The 13,188-nt window shown below is 44.1% G+C and overlaps 1 long non-coding RNA gene across 5 annotated transcripts in view; it reads left to right on the top strand.

Annotated features, from left to right (window-relative positions):
• Positions 1-13,188, top strand: part of LOC128322583 (uncharacterized) — a 94,169-nt gene that overhangs the window by 25,796 nt on the left and 55,185 nt on the right. For all 5 annotated transcript variants that reach the window (XR_008305791.1, XR_008305788.1, XR_008305790.1 and 2 more), the window contains exons 3-4: positions 11,550-11,709; positions 12,423-12,520. This is a non-coding gene — a long non-coding RNA (uncharacterized LOC128322583). The remainder of the gene's footprint in view (positions 1-11,549; positions 11,710-12,422; positions 12,521-13,188) is intronic.

Below are 13,188 nucleotides of genomic sequence, written 5' to 3'. Positions count from 1 at the left end.
ATCTGTAATTAGGGTGTGGTGGCCGCAATTAACAAGGTTTAAACAATTAATAATAATAATAATAATAATTCGATTTCTATACCGCCCTTCCAAAAATGGGTCATTAATATTTAAAATTAAGTTTTAAAGGAATAGCCTTTGTTGAGCAAACATGGAGGGCATGAATCAGCATTTTTCTTTTCCCGCATGGACTTGCTCTGAGACAAAGGCTGGGCTTAAATCCACTATTCACTACACCCATAGTCTGGGAAACATATCAGCGGGCATTTGAACCAGCAACCTCATGTAGCTATTGCTGTATGCTGTAAGAGGATCTGTAAGGAATTGCCAGCTCCTTCCTTGTAGAAGATGACCTTAAACCCACCAACCACATTTTCCCTGCTAAAGATAAAGTATATTACCATAATTACATTACTGCTGTTTCATTACACTCCTTCTCATTGTCTGAGTGCTACAAGATCTTATTTGCCATGTCTTATCCAGTTAAACCTACTTAAGAAACTCTGATTTATGCAAATCCCTTTGGTATGCAGCACTTTATCGAAATACCAGATTTAAATTTTTAAAAATGTAGTGCCTGAAAATCTACCACATTTGCAGATTTTTTAAAATATACAGAAGCAAATAACCATATTCCAGACAAACTGAATGAATTTGCATTTAGCACTAAAAGTTCTACTCCAGCCTAACATTTTAACTCGTTATTCCATCAACAAATACAAATTTTGCACAGATTTGGAGTTCTTTGTGGTTTGGGGGCATTTCATATTGCCTCTTCCAGGATGAGAGCCATGAAGGATCATCTAGAGTCATTAGCAAAAAGATTCTCTAAGCCTCTTCATCTATTAGCCAGCAATTAACTTACAAGAGAGTTAAAAGAATGGCCAGCCAGCTGAGTACCCCAGTCTCACAATATCACAGAAAATTGAGATAAATCCTTTCTGGAGGGGGACGTTTTATAATAGTGAAGTTAAATGTAAGTGATGCTTTCACTGCCAGTTGTGGATCTTTTGAAAGTAGGGGGTTACTTATTAAATACTTTCTTGACATGCAGTTAGCAGAAACAGGCACTTCATATCTCCTGTACTTAAGCATTATGACAAGGAAAAGGAAAGTCAAGGGATGAAAGTCTGTCAATATTCTTATGGAGGCTACCAGAGTTCCACATGTACATTTGAGTCTGGCAAACACACAGGTTTCCACCTATTAAAAACAATTTTAATCAATCAAATATAAAATCATAGTGAAAAATACAATTTAAAATTATTTTAAAAGCAAAAGCAAATAGAAAACAGAAAACAGTCGTATTAACAATACAGCAGCAAATAAAGGAAAACAAACCAGAGAGTTGTTTGCACTTGGCTTCAGGCTTCGGGGTAAATGTTGAGCGAAGCCACTTCGAACTTCACTCGCAAAATTGAGGGAAGCAGCCCCTCCCCTCTGCTCTCGGTTTTCTTTTGAAACAAGTCCACATGCAGGCATCCCTCTAGCCAATGGGGATCTGGGCGCAAGGAAGAAAGGAGATCAAGCCAATCCTAAATGATTCAATGGGCTTTATTGCGTATAAAAGAATAACAACATCAATCTAGCTGAGCAGAAAGCAGAACATTCTATAACAGTATTTCAACCCTAGCCAGCAACAATATTCACCCAGTGTTCCTAACTAACATATGTGTGTGTGTTAAATCTTCCTAGAGCCTAATACAATTCAGATATAGATGGAAAAAGGTAGGGGGTAAGGAAGGCTGAGGGCTGGCATGGTTTGGGGAGATCAGGAATTAGTAAAGGGAAAGGGTGGGGGAGAAGGAGAAAGGATGAAGGGATCCAAGGCTTGTAGGGGCAGCATATTACCAGGATCAGAGGCTTTGAGAGCGGTGGATCTTTTCAGCTGAAGGAGCAAGGCTTCGGGCTGGAGACAGGAGCTTTTGGATCAAGCATGTAGTTTGCTCAGAGCACGGTTGAGAGTCAGAGCACCATGGCTGGGGAAGACTTGTCCTGCTTGTTGCCCCGTGGCTTAGCAGCAAACTCTGGGATTGTTTGTGAGCAGATCTTGCATGTAGGCACAAGATTGCTGGCTCTCTGTCCAGTAGCCTCATTCTTTATAGTTGTATTTTCCTTTGATCTCTCATAGAGTCTATTCAAATCTCATCTTTTCCTGGGTCCCCCAAAAGGGGTGACAATGCTGTTACCTTCTGGATAATGTCTCTTAATTATTCAGGATATTGGTCAGTCCCGAGAAATCTGAATCCCATCTTCGGTAAACTGTGAGCTTAGAAAGGGAGGGGGGAAACAATGCCCAAAGCAAATCTGCATCTGCAAATGGGCATCTTCCCAGATTTGCCAGCCTGACCCCAAAAAAGTGTTAAGGTGTTAGTAAAGTAAGAATTAAAGTCTATAGGTGTTTTCTTTGTATGCATCTACCTATGTTGAATTTCTATAGAGAGCAATTGAGTCAATCATCGACAAGGATTAACATGGACTTCTTGCAACCGGAGAGGGGAGATCAGCCTCTGGCCTCTTCCACTGACATTATTTGATAGTGAGTCACATTTTAGCATTTGGATTGTTCGGGCCTGGCTTTTGGGCTTCCTTAAGTACCCATTTCACAATACCATGCTGGATCTCCTCTTCCCTCGCAGACCAGTTGAGATCTGGGGTGTCAATTCACCCTGAGCCCAGGCATTAATTGAACTCTTAATATAAAATGAAATCAGACACAGGCCTGAATTCCATATCCTTCTGGGTTGGTACCTCTGAGTCTAATATGTTGTGGTGCCCATAACAGGCAGCACAACAGAAAATACCCTGTTGTGTGTCCATGCCAGTTACACTTGCGTCACTGGTGGGACATGAAGCAGGGAAGTACCAATTATTGGGGCGGGGAGGGGAAGTAGGGTTGCCACTAAGGAAATTCAAAAGCACTACCCCCTGGGTGCCCCAATTTTAAACAAGTAATGCCAACCTTCAGGGACAATCCAAGACATGTTGATGCCGGAGGTGAAGGACAACATGTCCTTCACACACCCATCTGTGGGCAGCTGTTCCTGAGGTGGCAAGGGGACAGCACTTGCTGCCCCCTGCACCTCTCCTCACATGCAAACCTGAGATTACTGCCTTACTCTGCCTAGTGGAAGCAATGACTCTGTCCACATTATGGCTTTCTGAAAACAGTAGCAAAGTGGACTAGCAGACAAGATAAAAGAGCTAGGCCTTCTCCACTCCCCTTTGCAGTCTGAGACTGGAGCAGGGCCTCTGTCAAAGAGAGGAGTAGGTGGGCAGCTTCATCTTGGAGGACCTGGCCCTTTAGAAATCTGTCTGGATCCAAACTGTTCAGGGCTTTTTTGTGCTCAGTGTACTGCAGTATTCCTTGAAACACAAATTGTGTCTAGTTCTGGACTAAGGCCCTTCTATACAATCATATAATAAGGATCTGAGTCCAGAAACAGAAACTGTTTGTAATAATGATTTAAAGAGAAACTAATTGAGATAAACATTCTACTTTTCTTTCCTAAAAGGGAAACTTTAAATAGCTACATTATAAGCTAGAAGCAATGGAAAGTTTTGATCTAGAGCCATTCACCACTGCAGAAGCTAATGTTGCTTTCAAACACATTTTTTGAAAATGTAAAACATACCATTCTCTTGCAAACATGGTCTCCATTATTTCTCTGCTTCATAGCTCTGCTCAAGATATCAAGCAAGATATGAAGGTCAACCGAGCTGGGAAGGGTTGATGGGAGGCAGGCTCCTACCTGGCTCCCTGCACATGATCTACCCTCCCCAGTAAGCTATGCCACTTGTGCAGCACATGAGCAGCAGAGCCGGGAGCTGGAGGAGGAAGTCCTACAGCATCCCACAATGCACCATGCCAGGAATGTGGTGTGTTGGGGGATTTCCCCGCTGCCAGGTGCTCATGCCCTTCTACCTGTCTATAACCCTGGTACAAAACCTGGACTACCCAGTCACAGAGCACAGGGATTGAGACCAATCCCAGCACTTCTCATGACTGGCTCTACCCAGGTAGGGCTGCCCAAGCCTGGGTGGAGTCAGTTGTAAGAATGAGAAGCAGAAGAAATAGTTGGTCAGCAATGACTTAAAAAATGGATATCTTCCCCAAATTGCTCTGTTATTAGCAAAGCTTTTCTGTTGGCTCTCAGGAGCCCACCCCCCCTCCCCACGGCTCGTGTTTGAGTCTCCAGGTCTGAAGATCTCACTCTGCATATGCTCAGGTGCATCACAGCATTGTGAGCTCTCCATTTATTATACACATGGGGACAGGTCACTTAGTGACAGTGGGCCAGTTGCCCCTAGATTTGGCTCCCAGCAAGCAAATTGTAAAGGGGAGCAGGTGCACGCCCTCCCTAATGCTGGTATATCCTCCTGAGTAGACCCCAGAAGTTAACTAAAAGGAGGTTAACTCTCTGTCAAGATCACTCTGCACTCAGGGTAAACCGCCTTGTCTTTCTCCTCCTTCCACAGAAAGGATAGCAGTCAGCTAATGTGCCAATTAGCTCAACAGGAAGAACATAGATAAGGCTTGTAGACAGGGCTGGAGCCACCATTGAGTGGATGGGTTCAAAGCATCCAGGCCACCGCCTCTCAGGGCAGTGGCCCCTTTTAGTTTTTGAGCTAAAAATTGGCCAGCACTGCATTTGCAACGTGGCTGGGGCAACTCTCTCTGCATGTTAAAGGCAGGGAGAGCTGCTCCAGCCATGCAGAGAATTCCCAAATGGGGGCTACAAAGCCCTGTTTGGGAGCTAAACCACTCCTCCGCATCTGATATCAGACACGGGGGCATGGCTAAATGCTCCCTGCATCTAATGTCAGAAACAGGGGGTGGGGCTAGGGAGGCTACAGTGGTGGCAGAACCCAGGCTGACACTGGCCTCCCTCCGCCCCTGCTTGCAGAGGTAAATCCCCACCACCACAAAGGAGGTTGAGCAAGTGATACGGACCTAAGAGATGTGCCCATCAAAAGTACTGATTAGATTACTGGACCTTCCCATTTATGCACACATGCCCCTTCTCAAGTCTATGCACTCTGTTTTCATGACAAAAGCCTTGGCATACCTCAGCAATTCACACATTGTACACTCAGGAAGAACGATCAGTAACAATGGGATCCCTGCCGGTCCCTCCCAACACACCTGTCAGACAGCAACGGTCAATTGGAATTTGCCCCCAGGATATGTTTTTGGGTATAAGGGCAGCCCACTAGAGATCCAGTATGCTCCCTAGTGCCTCTCACTTGGGATTCCGTTGTGTGATCCATTAGCTTCTTGGGCGATTTATTGTCTACCAACCACCACGCAAGTTGGTGTTCAGTATTTCGTGCCATTTTCCAGTTTGGCTTTCTTGCCCAGCCTGATCTGCCCAGTCTTCCTCGCTAACCCGGGAAGCTGGGTCCAAGGAGGAATCATCTCAATGGCTGGAACCATCTCAATGGCTCCAACCTTCTTGCACCTGTTTAGGCCTGACTCGTTCCTGAGGAACAAAGTTCTCATCGGTGGTCCCTGGAGCCCTCCATCCAGACCAGGTTTTATGAGCTTTTGCCCCTCCTTGGGCCCCAAATCTATCTCTGCTCCCTTTTCTTAGATCCAACCCCACTCCTTCTCTAGAAAGGCTCTTTCTTTTGCCCGCCTAGAAACTTACACAATTAGGAGTCTAAGCTAAAATTCCTCACTGTAGTTAAATGAATTTTATAGTAATATTGCTCTAACCACACATTTTTCTCCTTTATACCCCTCCTACAATAAATATCTTCTTTTTATTTTAAAACTTAAATCTTGTCTCAGCCCAATTCATTTCCTGCATCCACAACTTTGCATAAATTAAAACTTACATGATGAAACTGTTCCTTTCTGAGCTAAATTCCCCACATGAGACCAAAAGGTAGATTTTGGGGTGTTCGCCAATCACCCTGGAGCAGTTTCACTAACATTTCTGAAATATAGGTCCATTTGCACATTGTTTAACACTCATATAATGAGTATACAGTGTACTCAGATACAGATCTGTAGACAGGTACAGTCATTCATATGTTATGTTGAACACAGGTACAGAAGTACACTTCTTATCTGTACCATGCATTTGAAGGGCCTGTATCCAGGTCCACTTCTAAAATGAACGCAGGTACAGTCATTCACACAAACACATGTATGAGTGTACAGACATCTGTAATCCCATACAGCATAATATCTGAATTGGGTTTAGTCTTTGTACTATGCTGTAGAAGCATGCTGTTCTAAGTGGCTGCAGCTGCTGTCCCATAGTTTATCAGCAGAGCTGAGGAACTGAGCAAGATGCACCAACTTTCTCAAGATCCATTCAGCAATTACAAGCAGAAGGCAATCCCGGGAAAGTCTCCAAAAAGTCAGAGCAGAGTACCTAATGATGACTGATCATTGCCGACTTGCTAAAGTGAGCTAACACACATCTCTAACCCATTTGAACTGTCCTTAATGTTTCAGTCCTCCGTATTGGTCATTTCCCCACCAACCCCTTATATGAAATCCTGGAAAATCTACTTTGCTTCTTGGTGTTTAACTTAGAATCCTGGACATTTCATCAAACAAATGTTCTTTTGGGAATCAACTGCTCTGACCCTAGCATTCAGCTGAACATTAATCAGTCTCAGGATAATGTAATGTTACATAAGTAATTGCAAATAATGCAGTTGCTAAACATGGAAAATAAAATCCCCCCTGCATCTGTTCTATAACACTTTTTTCAAAGCTAGCCCTGGGGGTGGGGGAGCAAAAAACATGTCTGATTTAAAACAATTGCTGAAAGGGAGCTTGAGAATATAATGTACATAGCAGTTCCTTTTGACTTCTCCTCCTCCTTATATTGCTTATATTACTCAATTGATATTATATTATCCATTTGATTCTTTATTTTTCCTGTATTTGCCAATGGGTCTGACATAAACTTCAATTATCTCAAAAATAGTTACTTTCTTTTTTAGAGAGATCTTGGTATCTGATTCTTAGTGGATCAAATTGTGACTATGAGAATGTGCATTGACTTTCAGTGAGTTGACTTGGGCCAGTTCAAATGATACCACCCACCATGTTACTAGGGATGTGAACATGCATGTCCTGCTCCCCCTCTGCTTTTTATCATCACATGGAGGTAGTTTGTTGGAAGTGCCCCATCACACATGCTTTACATTACATACTTTATGAAAAATGGAAACATGGTTCATCAGGAAGGGGAAGCAGAAATGTTTATGCTCTTGTCCTTAATCATGTGGTAGACAGGGCCAGTTGGACATCTAGTCCAAACTAGTCTTGTGTGTATCTTTAGAAACTCTATAGATGACGCAATATGTACCATTAATAGACAAGTATACAGATGCATAACTATTCCATATTGAAACAATATCCTTTAACAGCATTTGTAGTATTTGTACAAATACTACTGCACTAACAACTCAAAACTGGACCCATCTTTTTTGAAAGTGTCACCATCTAAAACAATATTCAGAACAGCAGCAAATGCTAATGAGGGAGCATGTGCAGTAAATGTGTAGAATATTTTGTCATATATCCATGTCCCTAAGGAAAGTATATTGCCATTTTTAGGAATACACACAATCCTTTCTGGGATCATTGACCTCTTTTACATAATAAAGTTAGCAAATCTAATTCATCATCTTCCAGATGTTATTTCATACCAACAATTTGACACCTCTTTAATGCATCTGCCTCTGTTTATCTATTACATACCATCTGCTTGCACTGCCCTCTCCGCTCCACACATGTTTTATACTGCACCTTAAAGTGACAAATGAACAGTCAAGCTAATTTCACTGACATAAACAAGAGTGTAATAGCCAGATGGACGCCCTTAGAAACAGCCAGGAACTCTGGTATAGAAGAGGAAAGTGTTTGCAGGAAGAATCACCATAACAAAAGCAAGTCCCATTCCAATTAGTTCCATTGGGGCAGAGATGATTATGGCCTTTTTTCCTTATGCATGCACATGTCTAGGACAATGAACCATTGGCAGATGCCATCTTATTGTTTCCTTTATAAAGGCAGTGGGTGTTAAAATTAATATCTTTGCATGGCTAGATGTATCCCAATCAGGAAAGTGAAAATTGGTGGCATTGCTCTGGTTTACTTTTTATTTTATCAATCTTTCTGTGTCAGTGGCTAACTTTTGTCATTCTAAGATCATGATGAAGAATTATACTAAGAGTTTGCTCAAATTTCTCCTCAATATTGAGGAGTGGTTTTTAATTACACTAAGTTGAATTTGCCCGTGTACAATTCTATAAGTTAGTCATGACTAAACATGTTAAATCCCATTAATTTCAGTGGCTGACATACTGAAGAAAATTACTCAAAATAGTCCCATTAACATTAAGAGGACAAATTAGGCAGCGTATAACTTGTCCATTTCATTTCAGAGGGACTACTTTGAGTAATTTTCCTCATGTGAGCCAAAGGGATTTAGTCATAATACCTAATCTCCTTTGGATAGAATCTTGTGGCTGAATTCAGACATAACATGAAACCGGAGGTTAGAAAACCTACAGTTTCAATTCTAAACTGTAAATTGCACCACAGACGTTCATCCGACTGCAGTCCACCAATCTCCAGTTCCAGGAGATGGGAGCCCCTCCCTGCTGCTCAGCCACTGAGGCTGATCACAGCAAGGTCCATGGTCAGACTGTGGGCAAACCGACAGCATGTCAACGGAGTGGCTGTGATTGGTCACAATCTTGAAGGAGCCATGCTGAGCAGTATTGTGCATTTTTTGAGCTGTCCGCCCATCCTCGTCATGGAAAGGGCATTTAAATCCTTTTAAATGCCATGCCATGCCAGCGCTTCTTCAGACATCGATGGCACCGCCATCCTAAAACAGATGATTTCCTAAAGCTTTTGCCACTGTGGAGCAAACAGTAGCCTAGCAGGTGGTTGTGTGTGTGTTTTTTTTAAATCAAGAAAGCAGTGCAAAGTGAAACTTGCCTTTCCTCACTACTGCTCAGAGCAAATTGGCAGGTCTCTACAGCTGCATTTCATTTTAAAAGAAAATGTTGGGAAATCCAGGCCCAGCTCAGACTTATAAGGTATAATCTGGCTTTAAAAGACAGAACGGTGAATCAGCAAGTTTCCCAAATCATATCTTGCCTTTTCCATGATCTTCCCTTGGTTATTATCTCTCAGGCTTAACTGCTTTAAAAGGGTGGTGTTTATAGCATTCTAAAGTTCTATATACATGCTTGTTATTAACAGTAGTTGTAATCTTTGAAATAAATGTGCCGTGAATTGCAACCTTGGCTACATTAAGACAATGTTCATAAAAGCATAAGTAAACAGCATTCTATAAGATGGTTCTCACAATCTTGGCTGCAGGGAAGGCAAGGGCCTGCCTGCATACCCCTCCCCCAAGCAGAGGCTGTCTCAGGCTCCACTGTGCCATGTGCCCACATGGTCGGTGTGGCATTGAAGTCCTGAGCTGGGATTGAGAGGAAGAAGGTTCTTCCGCATCCCAGTGTGTGCCACACAAGCAGCTGATTGGCTGCTCTCAGTAGAGCAGCTGCTCTGCTCTGTGCAACTACTCCTTCCCCCCCAGCTCACTGTCCAAAATGGCGGCAGGCCAGGGGGAGATCGTGCACACAGGGGGAGATCGTGCACACAGGGGGAGATCGTGCAGACCCAGTGGAGATCGTGCACACAATCACCTGCAAAAGTAGAATGAACCATTGGTAAGAAGCTGGGTAGAGAGGCTGAGCTACCCAGGACTGGAGCAGCCAGGAGCAGAGGGTTCCCGGTGCTCCAGACAACACGAGCTGCCTAAGAGCCTTCATATTTATGAAAGGAATTACTATTACTATTATTATTTATATACTGCTTTTCAACAAAGTTTCCAAAGTGGTTTACATAGAGGTATTTGACTAGCCAGAGGTTGCCGGTTTGAATCCCCGCTGGTATGTTTCCCAGACTATGGGAAACACCTATATCGGGCAGCAGCGATATAGGAAGATGCTGAAAGGCATCATCTCACACTGAGTGGGAGATAGCAATGGTAAACCCCACCTGTATTCTACCCAACACAGGGCTCTGTGGGCGCCAGGAGTTGACACCAACTCAATGGCACACGTTACTCAAAAGGGTGTGCACTACTTTTCATACTATTCACACACTACAAGCAAGGATACAGAATCAGGGGTGTGGGGAGGGCATAGGCAGCCTGTGTTCTTATGGGCAGACACCCATCCCACTGGTGCATTTCTTACCTTGTTCTGCCTTCCCACTCCCAGTCCAGTGACTGCAGTGGTGGCAGCTTCCCCCCAAGGGTGGCATGCTCGGTGTGGCACTGTGGGTGGGCTGCACGCAGGGGGAGAAAGAGAAAGGAGGGTGAGACAGTGCACTGGGTTCGGGGAACAAAGTTTCAAATGCAGCAGAAAGTGGCTGAGAGAGTCAATAAACCAGCACTGGTGGGCGCCTTTGTCTTGTCAAGTTCAACATAGCCTCCATATTTATGAGAGGAATTACTACTTCTACTATTTATATACTGCTTTTCAACCAAGTTGCCAAAGCAGTTTACATAGAAGTTTTTCATGGCTTTTCATTTGCAAGAAAGCAACAGAGCAAGAGACAACCTTACCCAAAGCCTGAGGCAGGCAGGCTGCATCCCCCACCCCTTCTAGCTTGCCTAATAAAAGGAGGAATCCCCAGGGCCCCAAGTGATACTTGCCACTTCAAAATTGAGCCCACCTGTCCGCTGCAGGAGGCAGCTGGAAAGGCACTGCTTCCTCCCACAGACTCAAGAAGTGTGAGGAAAGTGGAGGAAGTAGCAGCAGCAGGCACTCAGGCTGGAAGGGAAGTGGCCAGAGGCAGGCTGAGGAACCCAGACTATAAACACATGCACAACTGGCCCACTCCCCCGCTGCTTCCCTCAGGGGTGTGCTCTCTCACTCTCTCTCACACAGCCTCCCCCTACTGTCCAGTGGGTGTCCAGAGAGGTGAGTGAGGTAGCCCCAGAGAGAAGAGAGGCGACTCCAGAGGCAGGAGGGGCGGGCTCTTCAGACCCATGCACTCCATGACAGCTCCGCCCCTGTACAGAATGCTGGCTGAGATTATGCTCAGTGGTATGGAGCCACTGCCTACTGTACTGGGGCCATTGCAGACTCGTAAGGGAGCCCCAATGCTGTAGAGAATGCGTAGCTGTGCAAGCAGTTCTGCCATAGTTCCTCCCATTCGTGACAATGGGAGAAACTGAAGGAGTGCTGCTTGTGCCACTGCCCATTCTCAACAGTGTTGGGGCTGCCTCACCAAGTCCACAGCCCTCCCAACATGGTGAGCAGTGGCTTCATGCCACTGCACATCGTGGCAGCCATTATTTTATTGACTAGGAGATTCACATTTGTGGAAGTAGTCATCATGACTGCTTCTGATAATGCAAGTAGACATGCTCCCTGCAGCAGACCAGGCACTTTGAGAAGAGGAAGAGACATTTCTGTTCCTGTATAGAACTGAATGAACAGACTGGTTAAGAATCTTTTGAAAAGAGCATTTTCTCTTGCTCCTTCTGCAGTTCAACAATGCTGCAGGAGTGTTGGGACTCAAGACTGTGGCAGGTTTTGAACTGATAACCCAAGGGATGTCAGATGGAGATCCAGATAAAGGAAGGAGCTGCAAAGGGACCAAAAGACACCAGCCAAGGAAGTCTCTGTGCACCAACAGACCAGAGTAGGGTAGGTGGTACTTCCTATTTCTACAAAGGCTTCAGATCACACATGTTCACTGATCTGTACAAGTTAGAGATTTGTGGCTGTATCTGTGTTCACTTCTTCAAATACTTCAGGACTAGGGCTGACAAGAAAGAGAGTTACAGATTTAAAGTTATTTTGTTAATTTGGAGTGCTCTATAATTTATAAAACCAGTGTGAGCAGAATGACTAATGACTAAAACCTGAGTGCACTACTTACTTCAGAGTAGTATAGCCCCATTCTTTCTAATGGGGCTATACTGGAAGAAGTGATGCCTAATGTTGATTTTCTTAAGAAAGCCTTGTATATTTTTAATTAATATGAATGCAAGGCTTTCTTCGTACTCACAGGGTGATTTCTGCTCCATCTCCAGATTTGCATGTGAAAATCTAGGGTAATTTAATGTAAAAATCAGGGACTAGTTTAATGTGGAAAAGAGCTGAGCAAGCACCATTTTTACTCTGCCCTTCTCCATGGCAGATTATTCAGTTCCCACTTTCAAGTTCCTGTTTCAGAAGTTCTCAGTGTTCTCTTCTTGATCAAAGCAACACATGTTTGTACCAAGCACAGACCATTAAAACACAGGCCACAACTTCAGCTCATTTTGTTTTCATTAAAATGAAATGCTTCTCCTGAATTATACACAATCATGCTTTAAGCTGGTAATGTTTGTTCTTGTCTCCCTCATCATTTAAAGAGGGCATGGTGTTTGCTTCAGTTTCCTCACCCAGGTGGCCTTTGAGAACCGAACAGTCATCAGAAGATTAATCTTACAAACCATGCTGCATCATTCAAGTGAGTAATATTGTTAGGATCAATGATCCACCAGCAAAATGTGTCTGTGTGTTGAACTGCCAGTTAGCCTCGAATATGTGCTTCTCTAAGCTTTGTTACATTTTGAGTAGTAAACAAGAAAGAAATAGCTGGAACAATTATCCTGGCCTGGTTCAGATGATACTTCATCAGCTGGTTGCCCACATGCAATAAGAATGTGCGTTCATCATGAGAGTGCACATCCTTCCCCCTTCCCAGCACTCCAGGATGCTATTCCCTCACTGCATGGGCAAGTAGTTGGCATTCACTAGAAATTCTAGTCCACATTTTCAAGAGAGTCATCCCACCACTTCCACACCTAGGCCATGGGCACAGCGGTTGTCTTGGAGATCAGTATGGGACCCTAGGCCCTTGGCAGGCTGCCCATATGCCAGCCCCCGGCAGGCCTGGATACTACTCATGCCTCGCTGAAAGCAAAAAATGCAAAGTAGCAACCCCCAAACCAATTAAAATACAGGTGTAAAAAACATTTGCATGAAGCCGCTGGGAGAGGTCATCCGGGGACTTGGACTGAGTTGTCAGCAATATGCGGATGACACTCAGCTCTATCTCTCCTTGTCATCTGATCCTAGGGAGGCGGTGGATGTCCTGAATCAGGGGCTGGAGGCCGTGATGGGTTGGATGTGGGC

This window comes from Hemicordylus capensis, chromosome 4 (genome assembly GCF_027244095.1).
Source record: "Hemicordylus capensis ecotype Gifberg chromosome 4, rHemCap1.1.pri, whole genome shotgun sequence".
Taxonomy (NCBI): Eukaryota; Metazoa; Chordata; class Lepidosauria; order Squamata; family Cordylidae; genus Hemicordylus; species Hemicordylus capensis.
This window is presented reverse-complemented; position numbering and strand designations above follow the sequence as displayed.